This window comes from Macaca nemestrina, chromosome 8 (genome assembly GCF_043159975.1).
Source record: "Macaca nemestrina isolate mMacNem1 chromosome 8, mMacNem.hap1, whole genome shotgun sequence".
Classification (NCBI taxonomy): domain Eukaryota; kingdom Metazoa; phylum Chordata; class Mammalia; order Primates; family Cercopithecidae; genus Macaca; species Macaca nemestrina.
In genome coordinates this window covers 69,995,670-70,009,133 of record NC_092132.1, presented here as the reverse complement: position 1 = coordinate 70,009,133, position 13,464 = coordinate 69,995,670, and the positions used below count along the sequence as shown (strand labels likewise).

The following is a 13,464-nucleotide window of genomic DNA, read 5'->3' as shown; positions in this document are numbered from 1 at the left end:
TAAAACAACCAACAACTTGTTTTTCAAAGAACCTTTCAGCAAGATATTCGGAAGGAGGAAACTGAGAAAGTTTAGTAAATCCGATCTAAAAAGAAAAAGAAGAAACACCTAGCTCTTTGATCTCCCTGGCATTGTTATTACAGCCTTAAAATATCAGCCAACCCTCTGGTAGGAAAAGAAAAATCTTACGGATTAAGTAACTATTTATCTCATGATGATAATTACTTGTTTGACCTGAAGTCACTCATTCCTGAAACCACGAAGTTAAATTGTTGAGATGTTTTTAAAAACCGGCTCCCTGGCTGTATTGCTTGTGAACAAATGCCTGACCAAGAAGATCAGCGCATCTGGGATGGGTCTGAGCCCCACTTATGCAAGTCCAAAGCTAAAGGGTATGGGAGGGAGAAAGGGAAGTTTTCCATCAAATACATATGTAAAGAGGTACTTAAAGACTAAAACCACAGGTAGCTGGCACGGATGGGAACGGAAAACCATTCCCCCTCCTCTTCCCAGAACTCTTGCCGAGCTAGGTGGTCAGGAGCGTCATGGTAGAATATAACCCTAGAGGCCCAACGTGCAGTTTGAAGAAACGGTGGGGGCTTCCCCTAGTGGTGTGGCTTCAGAGCTGCCCCTAGGAACCCATTTAATTCCCTTTAAAGATACTTCCAGCCGTTTCTGGACCTCATGAGCTCAGGATGAAATCGGCATTCTAGGGTCAGCAGGCTTCCCCCTGCTACCGCGCGTCCAAAAGCACTTCCACAAGCCAGGGTTGACATCGCCCAAGACGAGGCGTGACCCGGGGCGGGGGAGGGGACTTAGCACGAGTCGAGTGAAGGATGCCCTGGCCTCGGGCTCCAGGCGCGGACCCTCGGGGGCTCCCCAGGGTGTAGGAGGCGGAGAGCGATCCGCTCCAGTCCAGAGCGGTGCAGCGCGGGGCGCCTCGCCCGGATGGTGGAGATTCCGGCAGTGGCGGCGGCAGTCACCGCCTGGGCCCCGCGAAGGCCCGAGAGAGCCACTGCGGTCTCGGGAGACCGGGCTTTGAGACTTGCTGGCCCGACCGCCAGTCGCCCTGGGGCCTTGGGAACAGGGAAATGCGCGCGCCGAGGCGGTGGCGGCCTCGCTGCTTTCAGTTTTCATTGAGTCTACTGGTTACTGTTTAACGTCCCCACCCACGTTTCAGTTTGTTTAGTAAATCGATCGGACTGTGAGAGTCAGGCCGCTGCCCTGTCGCCATTGAGCAAAGCTAATATTCTCCCAGCATATGGTCTAAAATATTTGCTAGAGATCGGGAAAAACAAACAAACAAACAAACAACAACAAAATCCTTAAGCTTCCTCTCCCAAGTCCCCTCAGCCCCACCCCCACTTCCCACCTCCTGGCTTTCAGCAAACTTCCCAGCCTGGGAAAAGTGCGGCGCGGGACAGCGCGGCGGGGTGGGTGGGGGACCTGATGCCAGGAGATGCGGCGGCGGCCGCGCGGCTGACTGCGACTCGGGAGCTCCGGGAGCGGCCCGCGCAGGTAAGTTTCTCCGCCGCCGCCCGGGGCCCGGGCTGGCCGCAGCGCACTGCCCCGGCTGCTGCCGGGCGGGAGGAGCCTCGATTCCCCTCGGGCGGCCGAAGGAGGGGCTGAGCCCTAGGACCCCTAGGCCGGTCCGTGTGGAAAGCAGATGCCCCAAGGCCTCGCCCAGGCTGCTCTGGAGGGAAGAAGGCTCTGGAGGGAAGAAGGCGCTGGAGGGAAGAAGGCGCTGGAGGTGGGGCAGCAGGGAGTAAGGGGAGCGGGGAAGTGAAAGATGCCAGTTCTTCACCTTAGAAAAGAAAGAAAGAGAGAAGGGAGGAGAGAAATAGAGATAGAGAGAGCTGTATTTGTATTTGTTTGGGTGCAAAGAAAGCTTTGGTGGCTGTAGCGGGTCATGTGATTCCCAGGTCTCTAGGGGGTCTTCCGTGTAAGTACTTCTGTGGCCTGAGGCAAGTCCAGGACAAATGGATGTTCATGGACCCTGGAGGTCTGTGGGGAGGTGCTTGGTCCTGCAGCATCACCCCTTGCATGGCCTTCTCTCAAGTCTCAGCTTCCATCCGTCTCTCATGGACAAATTTTGGGAGTCGGCATCTGCCGGTGATGCCGTTGGGGGATACTTTAAATATAATATTGAGACCTTCCTAGCTAACTTTGGGATGACATGCCCTTTGGAAGCTTAGTTAACAACGTGCCAGTTAAGCAATAACCGTTCTGTGTCTAACTGAAATAAGCCAGCACGTGATAAGATCTTAGAATGGAATATATGTGCTTCATACCTGATGATCTGTGCTTATAAATCTTGCTCTGAACTGAGTCAAAGCACTGCTCCAACAAGCAAAACAATCAGCATGAGTTTTCACTTGCGGGCAAGGGCAAGAGAATACAGAATCCAGAAGCTCAAAAGTGAATGGGACGTCCTGGAAACTAAATACTCATTGAGAGCACCATTTCCTGGTTTTGTTTTTGTTAGTTTCTTCTACTTTCTCGTTCATTTTACAGGTTTCTCTTCTCCCTTTAGAGGCGGTTATTTGTCCTTAAACTGTTCTTCCTGTCTAGCTGTCACCGTTTTTCCATAGGAGTCCTCCTGTCCCCACCTCCTCACCACCACTCCCTCTCTTTTCATGTCCTGTGGACACTCTCATTCAGGCCACCTGATCTGCTGTGTGGTTGAAGTAGGTGAACAAGTAGTGTTGGGCTCTTTCCTGGTATCATTTGAAGGTGTGGCAAGGAGAGGGAGGTGGTGGTGAGTGTTGGTAAACTGCTCATTTTTCACTTTTCAAAATGGAGTGGAAAATTGAGAGCTGTTTGTCTTCCCATTTCTCCTGAGCTCCAGTTATGGGCATGCAAATAAGGACATTTTTCCAACATGCTTTATGAAGGTTCAACCCTTTTACTAAAGTGTGTTTATTAAGATCTCACAAATATTGCATTCTTTAATCACGATTATAGGCATATGGGATAGCGCAAATTTATTTTAGGGATTGCTAAGATTTTAAAAAAACATACTCCTTATGCAAATAATAAGTATTTGTTTTTGAGTGCCTTGTTTTTTGTTTTTGTTTTTTCCAAGATGAAGTCTTGCTCTGTCACCCAGGCTAGAGTGTAGTGGCACAATCTCAGCTCACTGCAACCTCTGCCTCCCCGGTTCAGCCTCCAGAGTAGCTGGGATTACAGGCACCCACCACCACGCCCAGCTAATTTTTGTATTTTTAGTAAAGATGGGGTTTCACCATGTTGGCCAGGCTGGTCTTGAACTCCTGACCTCGTGATCTACTCGCCTTGGCCTCCCAAAGTGCTGGGATTGTAGGCGTGAGCCACCACAACCGACCTGTTTTTATTTATTTTAAATTCTTGTTTTTTCTATGAATTCTGAAGGTAATATTTTCTCATAAAACAACATCAAAATTGTAGTAAAACATAAAAACAGCCCCCCTCCTCCATGTATATGTAACTTCTGTTGATGTTTGGGTTTGTATTTCTCTAATCTCCATGTGTATAACACAGAAATTTTTCTTTTATTGTTTTAAAATTTGAATAATGGTTCATATCATACTAGTATTCTGAAATTTATTTTTCTTTAATATTTTTCAAATGCTTATCTGTCAATATATACAGATTTTTTTTTTAATGTGTCTACCTAAGGTAACCAGCCAATGTCCCTCAGAATATTCACTTGGATTTTTCAATTCTAAGTATTACAAACAATGATGTGAATATCTACGTGCATTATCTTTGCATGGATACTGTTGAATATTTATTCTGAGAAGAGAATTGCTGGCACCAGGGAGATGTTTGATAGATATTGCCAAGAGCCTTTCTAAACACCCACAGTATATTTATTGTACCATGCTTGCCAACACTTGATAATAATGACTTATTTAGAATGTTGTCAATCTATTGTTGAAAAATTGATTCCTCATCGTTGGGAATTGTATAAACCAGTCCCAGAACATCTGACTTGGGGATTTTGGGAATTTCGCTTTAAAAATATAATAAAATGGGAATGGAATTAAATACACTTGAATATACCACCTTATTCTGAGCTTGTAAAAGAATCTACTGCATTTGTTGCTAACTATCCATTTACTGAATGGCTGGAGATACTGACACATGATAAGTGAGCATTTCTAGATTGCAAACATGGTCCACAGGTTGCAGTTGTAATTTTGTGGTTTGTACCTACATGTTTGCCCCCTTCCTAAGAGAAGATTCACACCCCTAGGACAAAAGTATGATTTTAAATGAGGTCTTATCACTCTGGATCCTTTAAAAAGTTATCCCTGCAAATGAAACAACTGGGTATGTTGTTGAAACAAACGCAGCCTTGCGATTACTTCTCTCCACCCTCCTCAAAGGTATTTATACCTATTGGTGTCAGTCCTGACACTCATATACAGACATAAGGAACTCTGCAAATATGGCTTACTCTTATTCTTATGTTTTAAAGAACACACACACACACACATATACACACATACACATATATAGATAAGGTAATTCTTATGGAATACTTAATATGCACTAGGTACTATTGTAGGCAATGTATATGCTTTTTGCTTTTTAGATTCTTATAACAATCTTATGCCATTCATATGAACAGTCTTCCTACTTTACAGATGGGAAAAGTGAACCAGAGATAAATGAATTAACTTGACTAAGGTTACACGTTTACACGGGATAGAGTTGCGGATTCAAATGCAGGCACGTCGACTCTAGGTCGTGAACAGAACCATGGCTGCTCCATGTTCTCATTGAGTTGCTCACTGCACAGAGGTGCCTAACTGAGCAGAGGAAGGGTTGAAACCTTGACACTACCCACAAGCCAAGCCATGTCCCTTTGCTTTTGGCTAAATATTCCCTGGGGAAGACACTTTTCTAGGCCACAAAATATCTGTAAGAGGTATCAGCACCCTTCCTGCTGTTGGATAATTTGTAGGAGCTATACAGAGCTATTTGTTTCCATATGTATCTTTGTAACTCAATACTATTTTACCCACTCATTATAGGTAGACCTTAAATAACAGATCTGCCTTATTGCCTGTTCTTCCCTACCTTATATTTTAAAATGTGTTGATAGAGTATGCTCTTTACATGAGAGAATTAGCTGATAACATCTGATGTTCCCCTGAAAAGCTTTCATTTTTATCAAGATGGTTTCCTGGAAATCGAATAGGGAGTTCATTTTTTTCTCTTTGTGTAACACTCAACATTTTGAAGAACATGAAGGTCTTTGAGGATGACCAGCTTCATGGGAAGTTCTGTGGTGTATAAGTCACAAGGGCAGGCCTTGTGGTCAGATGGCAAGGTTTACATCCCAGCCCAGTTTTTCACTAAATGCGAAGGGAGGGGGAGCTTCGGCAACTTATCCTCTTTGAGGCCCAATTTCCTCATTTTTGAAATGTTTGCAATTATAATACCTGTGTCATAGAATTGGTAGGGTAATTATATATGCTAATCCATGGGAAACATTTAGAACAGTGCCTGGCACATTGAGTACCAGGTATGTGTTCTGTGTTGCTGTCCTTATGATAGAGTGAGATAATGCATCTAAAGCACTGCTTGACTTGTTGTAAGTTCTTAATAGGTGTCACTTGTTTTTATTGATCTTCTCTCTAGAGATTATTATATTTATATACACAAAGTACTTATAACTTCAGAAAATTGTGGACCCCTGGAAACCTGTCCAAACCCTCTAATAGGCCTTGGAGATGTATTGATGAATAAGAAAGAGAGTCTCTAATTTCTTGGAGCATACAGCTAAGCAGTGTAGAGAAAAATCACACCACGTATAGTTCAATGGCTGGAACATTGGCTTTGGAGTCATTCCCACCTGTGTGCAGATCTCAGTTCTGCCCCTTGTCAGTTGTGTATCCCAGAGCAAGACATTTAATGTTTCTTCAGATTAAATAGCTATGAAATGAGAAAATAGTTCTTACTCTCAAAGTACATGTGGATAAATTCTTGCATTATTTAAATCAAGCATTTTATCTGTTGAATGTTTGACACTCCGTACACTCTATTTCAGTAGAGAAGAATCATATTTATAAACGATAACAAAAAGTTGACAAGAAATCTAGACAGTTTTTCCCCATCTAATTTAAAAGTATCATTATTTAATAGTAGGATATCATTTAAAAGTATGATATCAACTGGACCTGACAATTTAATGTTTTAAATATTTTGAATCTTTGCTCCCTTGGGCTTAGGCACTGTCTTGTGCGTTGCTTACGCTCTTGGCTGACTGAAGATTATGGACTGTGTTTCAATTTTTTTTTTTTTTTTTTGCATTTTCTTATTTCAGACATCATAGTTATAGGTTTCAAATAAAGTTAATACACATTACTTTAGCAGAAATTAAGTTATAGGGTCTGTACACAGTACCTGGAATACAAATATAAGTAAAGCAATGTCTCTACCCACAAACAGTAATAATCTACCTTGAAGACAAACATAAGGTGACACTATTATATTGGGATAATAAATAATTATAATTAGTATAATACCATGGAAAACAGAAGCAAAAAAGGATACTTTTAGCTTGAGTAGCCTGGAGATATATCAGGGAAGTGTTATTGACTTCTGATGAGAACTTGCTGAGTAGAGAAGAATTAGAAAAGTATTTGGGGCAGAGGAGATTGCACTTGGAGTAGGAATAGTGGCAAGACATGAAGTGGGGAAGGAACACTGGGCCAGATTCTAACAATATTGGATGTAGTAACAAGGATTGGACGATGTCTGCTAGGCACTGGGAAGCCATCAAAATCTTTAAGCAGGTTGAGTTAAGATTTTCTTTTTTTTTTTAAAGATTGACTGGCAGCATATTGGAAAATAGATTAAAGACAGAAAGAAAGGGAGAGGAGAGGAGGACAGGAGAGAGCAGGGGAGGGGAGGGGGAGGGGACAGGAGGGGAGGGGAGGGAAGAGGATTAGTAAGAACTTGTAAGCAATTGTCCAGTGGCAATGAAGATGAGAAAAGATTAGAATCTGTAGGTTTCAAAGGTATTTAAACTGAATTGAACGATTACAGAATATGTAAGATGAAGGGGTGAGAGAGATTGAAACTGACTTACATTTCTATATTTCTCAGCAATGACTTAGAAACAACCCTTTCCTAAGATTCTCCTGTCTGACTAGGGATATCTATTAAAAAAAAATTATTGGCTGAGTGTGGTGGCTCATGCCTGTAATTCTAGCACTTTGGGAGACTGAGGCAGGTGGATCACTTGAGGTCAGGAGTTTGAAACCAGTTTGGCCAACATGGTGAAACCCCACAAAAAAATTAGAGTGGGCATGGTGGCGGGCGCCTGTAATTTCAGCTACTTGGGAGGCTGAGGCAGGAGAATTGCTTGAACCTATGAGGTGGGATTGCAGTAAGCTGAGATTGTGCCATTACACTCCAGCCTGGGTGGCGAAGAGAGACTTTGTCTCAAAAAATTAAAAAAAAAAAAAAATTAAAAATTTATTATTCAACATGCTAAGTATAATTGTTGAGTCCTGGGGAACTATTATTCAAACCTAGTAAAAAGCCCACTCACTTTTCCTGGAGTAGGTTATTAAATGTAAAATCTTTATTTTTAAGTCAGATTTATTGCGATATAATTTGCCATCAGTAAAATCCCTTTTAATGCATGTGTTTCAGTGAGTTTTGAAAAAGGTATGTAGTTTTGTAACCATTACCACAATGAAGATAAAGAATATTTCTGCGCCCATCTCCCTCAAACTCCCTGTGCCCTTTTGTCATTTTTCCCTTCCACTACACCCCAGGCAACCACAGATCTGATTTCTGTCATTAATGTTGCCTTTTCCAGGATAATATATAAATGGAGTCATATAGTATGTACCCTTTTATGTCTTTTTTTTTTTAACTTAGCATAATTATTTTGAGATTCATTCATCTTATTGTGTGCATCAGGAGTTTATTCCTTTGGGGGAGAAAAAAACCCTTGGATTTATGCGATATTATTGACATACCATAAACTGCATATATTTAAAGTGTACAATTTGAGAAGTTTTGATATATGCGTATACCCATGAAATCACCACAGTAAAGATAGTGAATATAGCCAACACCTCCAAAGGCTTTTTAAAGATCTTTTATACACTCTTTCTCCTGGTCCTTGCCATCCCCTCCTCCCCTGTAAATTTGTTTGCATTTTCTAGAATTTTATATCCACGGGGTCATGCAGTGTTATTTTGTGTCTGGCATATTTCACTCAGTGTAATTATTTTGAGATGTATTTATACGCTTGCATGTATGAATAGTTCTTTTTAAAAATATTTTTTGCTAAATAGCATAATGTTGTATAGATATTCTGCAATTTGTTTATTTGTTCACTTGATGAACATTTGGGTTGTTTCCAAGTTTTGACTATTACAAATAACACTGCTATGAACTTTCTTGTATCCAGTCTTGGTGTATACACTTACATTTGTCTTATATGATTACCTAGGAATAATAGAATGGTTGGGTCAAAGGCAAAGAGTTATCAAACCGGTTTCCAGAGTGGTTGTCCGATTTTACATTTCCACCAGTAGGGCTTGAGAATTCCAGTTTCTTTACATCCTAACCAACACTTGGTATGATCAGTCTTCTAATTTTAGACATTCTAAAAGGTATGAGATATTTCATTGTGATTTTGATTTGTATTTCCCTAATGACTCATGATTCTGAACATCTTTTCACGAACTTATGTAACATAAATGATTATCTTTGGTGAAGTTTTATTCAAATCCTGTGCAGTCCCCTTCTTTTAAAACTGAATTGTTTGTTTTTTTTCATTATCAAGTTAGAAGAGTTCTATATATATTATAGATATCAGTCCTTTTTAAGATATGGGTTTTGAAAATATTTTCTCCCCACATGAATTTATTCTTGTACAATGGATAGGATTTGATCAACAGAAAAAGGGTAAAGAATATTATAATCATAAATGGGAATAACCTGTACAAATAAAAAAATACAAAATTGGATTTACGAGGCCTCAATATGCAGTAAAATAGAAAAAGGTGATAGAAAATGAGTTTTCAAAAATAAAGATTAGCCTAAATATAAAGACCTATTTGTGTCATGCTATGGAATTTAGACTCTTTTGTGAGCACTAATTCTACTACAACAACAATACAACAACAATAGTTATACTAAGAATTGAGTGTTACAGTTTATATATTTTTTATATACACAGTCTACAGTGTTTCCCCTGCATTAGTTTACTTTAGTCTTGTGACAACTATGTGAAGGCACAGAGACTTGGAGCCATGTGAAGTCAATATCAAATATAGGTTTTTGGAGTTTAAGCCAATGCCTTTTCAACCAGTGCGTGCATGTGTGTGTTGGGGGGCGTGGGGGGAGGTCATGCATGTGTAAATTTAATGGGGTGTGAGGAAAGAAAGACAACTGGATTGGTCTACAAGGGCTCAGAAGGGCACTTTCCCAATAGGGCAGGAGGCAGTGTCCTGCTGAGCTCTGGCAGGTGGTACAATAGGTTCTGATAAAGGTTAGGGTGTATAGCTGTACTTTAAAATGACAATTCACAGATATTACAGAACGGTTCACAAAAATTTCAAAATCTCAGAAGATATTTTAGATTCTGCGAATTATTTTTTAGTTGTCTTTTATTTGTAACCTGACTCTAGATAAAGTAAAATTATATGGGTCAATTTGTTAAGAAAAAATCATGTGATCAAGTTCTAGTCTTTATTTTTAATTTCATGATTTTTATTTTTAGTTTCTCATGGGAATTCAAAGAACTTACTTTTTCAAACACAGTCCTTTTGTTCAGTATATTCTGATTTCATTGTCTTGCTCAGGGCTCTGCCCTGACTTTTTTCTCCATACCGCTGACATGCAATTTGAACCTCAGATCAACTTCAGAAACTTGAATGAAAATTACCTGCTGAACAGGCTTATGATTTGGAAGTTTTCATTTTTTTCTTCAGTTTTTGAACTTACATTGAAGTTTTGAAATGTCCTGATTTGCTGTGTTTTCAAAATTTTCACCCATTTTTAACTCCTATAGATTCTTTTTATGGTAAAGTAACAGTGGCTTATAACCCAGAGAAATTGAAGTCTACTTGCAGGTGTGTGGCTTCTCCATATTAAAATGGTGTACCCGTATAAGGAAGGTAAAAATGATTTTAAAAGTAATTATGTTTAATATGCTAATACACATTACTGTATGTTATTTGTATATCTTTTGTGTGATCATTTCAAAATCAGTTTAAGAACTACTCATGTATTGTACAGCATGTCTATGTAGACTTCACATGGGATCTGCCATTTTCTCACAGATAAACCTAGAAGGCCTGAATTTCTTTCAAAATAAATTTGCAAAATCATTCTGTTTACATTCATATTACTTAATTTGTTTGGGATGATGAAAAACACATGCAGGTTTTGGAGTTAAATACACTTGATTCAAGCCTGCAGCTTTGAGCATGTGAACATGTTAGCAAACTTCCTGGAGCTCTGCCTACCCACTTCACTGTACATTGTGAGACATAAATAAGATGGCATTTAAAGTGCTCAGCACAGAGTCTGGCAAAAGGTGGATGTACTTAATAAATGTTGTGATTGCTTGCTATCTTGACTCTTCTCTATATTAATATTTCTATATATTTATTCTTATTTCTGTAGGTTTGGTACACACACACACGAGCATGTGCATGCGCGTGCAAGTGTGCGTGCGCGCGCACACACACACACACACACTGCTGTGACTAGTCAGTGACTAGTCAACATTCTCTTATTTTAATTTTTTATAGATGAGGGTCACCCAGGCTGAAGTGCAGTGGTGTGATCATAGCTCACTGTAGCCTCAAACTCCTGGCCACAAGCCATCCTCCTGCCTCAGCCTTCCGAACAGCTGGGATTACAGGGAGTTAACATTTATTCAGTTTATATATGCTAGACACTAAGTGCTTCACATATATTAAGTTGTTTAATTCTTTCAATAACTCTATAAGGTATAAGCTGTTGTTATCACCACTATGCTGCTGAGGAAACTGAGTCAAGGAGATGTTATGAATACCCTGTGAGACTAAACAACCAGTATAAGCATTAAACAGGAACCAAGGCCATTTGTCTCCAGAGCCCAATTTCTTCTGATAATAACTTTAATACTAATAAGGTCTTATGCTATTAATCTCATCTCAGTTTTTATAGTATCTTCTAAAGCTAAAAATTAAATAAGGTAATTTTATTTTTCTCCTTCTCTGTGTTCTGTCAATTATTTTTATGAAGCATATGAATGATTTCACTGAATTCAATTTGAGCATCAATTAGGTGAAAGTAATTTAACTGATATGTCATGTGTAAATAAACGATATGGCAGATTGACTTCTGAGACATGTTAGAATAGATTTTGTGAAACCCTGAACATGATATTTTAATTGAAACTAATTTATGAAATCAGGAATAAACATTGTAATAGTCACATGTTTGATCAAATAGAACCTGGTGCCTATGGTATTAATTTTTATCTAGTTTTTCCCAGATAAATTCTGAATACATAGTTAATTATAAATGTGTATGCCTTACTGTCTTCTCTTCAAAAATCACAAATAAGTATTGTTTAGAAAGTTTCTTGATGGGTAACTACTTAGTAAAACTTCTTGGGAAGTGAGGCTTACAATTTAAAAGACATGAGATGTTTCAGAAGCTAATTTTTCTTTCTTTCTTAATTTAGTTGGTCACTTACTTTCTAGACAAAGAATCCTGCTACCTGAAACTATCCTCATTATGGGTGTATTAAATAGGAAACTTGGGTATATTTGTACCTAGCACATGTAACACATATTGAATTACTCTCTATTACCACATGGCTTATGAATTTTAATGGTCATATTTTTCTTCTATTTATGCATAGATTCCCAGAATGTTAAAACTTTTATAACTTGCAAAGTAATTGTTGTGTAAGTAGAGAATATTTTGAATTTATATCCTCAAGCTGCCTTACATTACTCGAGTTGTAATGGAGAATAAATAGTGTGCCTGAATAACACGTAGTTTTATGATTTAAGCCCAAAACAATTTTGGATAACATTGTGGTTTTCTAGTACATAAAACACGTATTTTTTCTTATAAATGAGTTCAAAATCTGACATTTTGTTTGTAAAATTGAGCTAACATTTCTTTGAAAGAAGTAGCTATGATAAAAATGTATCCTTTGTTAAAAAGGGTTACAATTCAATTAGGCAAGAGTTTTTGAATGGGTTTTATTTGCAAAACATGTTGTGGCTCAAGTGACTTAAAAAAAATAAAATCCTTGGAATTTAGGAACTGGCAAATTAGTTGGGAAAATAACTACAAGTTTCACTGAAATTGGACTATGGTAGGTGTTGTAATATACAAATCACTTATTCCAGGATACTAATATACATACATACATAGAAACACAAACACACACACACACATATAACATATATATATATTAAATACACATTCACACATAATATATGTATATCTTTGTATATATATTATTATTATTAGTTTTTGAGACAGAGTCTTGCTCTGTTGCCAGGCTGGAGTGCAATGGCACGATCTTGGCTCATTGCAACCTCCACTTCCTGGGTTCAAAAGATTCTCCTATCTCAGCTTCCCGAGTAGCTGGGACTATAGGCGTGCACCACCATGCCCAGCTAATTGTTGTATTTTTAGTAGAGACTGGGTTTCACCATGTTGGCGAGACCAAGAGATGGTCTCGATCTCGACCTTGTGATCCGCCCCACTTGGCCTCCTAAAGTGCTGGGATTACAGGTGTGAGCCGCCGCGCCTGACCTATATATATTCAATACACATTCACACACATATGTGTATATCTGTGTGTATATATTATTTATATGCATTAATAACATACATCAGAATATTAACACGTGTAAATACACATGTGCATTTAGATTGTAAATATATGAAATGCTTCATCCTAAGTTTAATTGAATTAAATAAAAGAACTTAACCACTCTTAATCATTTGCTGTATTTTCCGTTATCTATCATTAGTGCCATTCTTACACTTAAGTATTATTCCTTGAACAATTTGTAAATTTAAAGCAAAGAAAAAGCAAAATTAGAAGAGCCATCAAAACTGGTGAAGATTATTTTGATAAAAGAAGAAAATGGGACAAAAATGTGGGAAATTAATGTAACCTAGAATAATATAAATTCACTTCTATAAAAATATATATAACAAAGAGATTGCATATCACCTTTTAAAAAATAGTTTTTTACAGTTATAGGAAAAATACACAGACCTTATTTAAACAATACATTTTTTCCTAAATGAAGAAAAAGAAGGAATATAATATATATTTTAGGTAGGAGTGTTAGTTTGCTAGAGCCACCATAACATAATTCCACATACTGGGTGGCTTAAATAACAGAAATTTATCTTTTCTCAGTTCTGGAGGCTAGAAATTTAAGATCAAGGTTTCAGCAGGCTTGGTGTGTTCTGAAG

At 38.6% G+C, this 13,464-nt stretch overlaps 1 protein-coding gene across 3 annotated transcripts in view; it reads left to right on the top strand.

Annotated features, from left to right (window-relative positions):
* The first annotated feature begins 1,252 nt into the window (after positions 1-1,252).
* LOC105483565 (hepatocyte nuclear factor 4 gamma) overlaps positions 1,253-13,464 on the top strand; it is a 156,524-nt gene continuing 144,312 nt past the window's right edge. Inside the window, exon 1 of one of the 3 annotated variants that reach the window (XM_011744451.3) lies at positions 1,253-1,518. The gene's annotated coding sequence lies outside the window, so the exon portion shown is untranslated. Of the gene's footprint in view, positions 1,519-1,599; positions 1,751-13,464 lie in introns of those variants that run through there. The other 2 variants (XM_011744448.2, XM_011744449.3) reach the window with 2 other exon arrangements.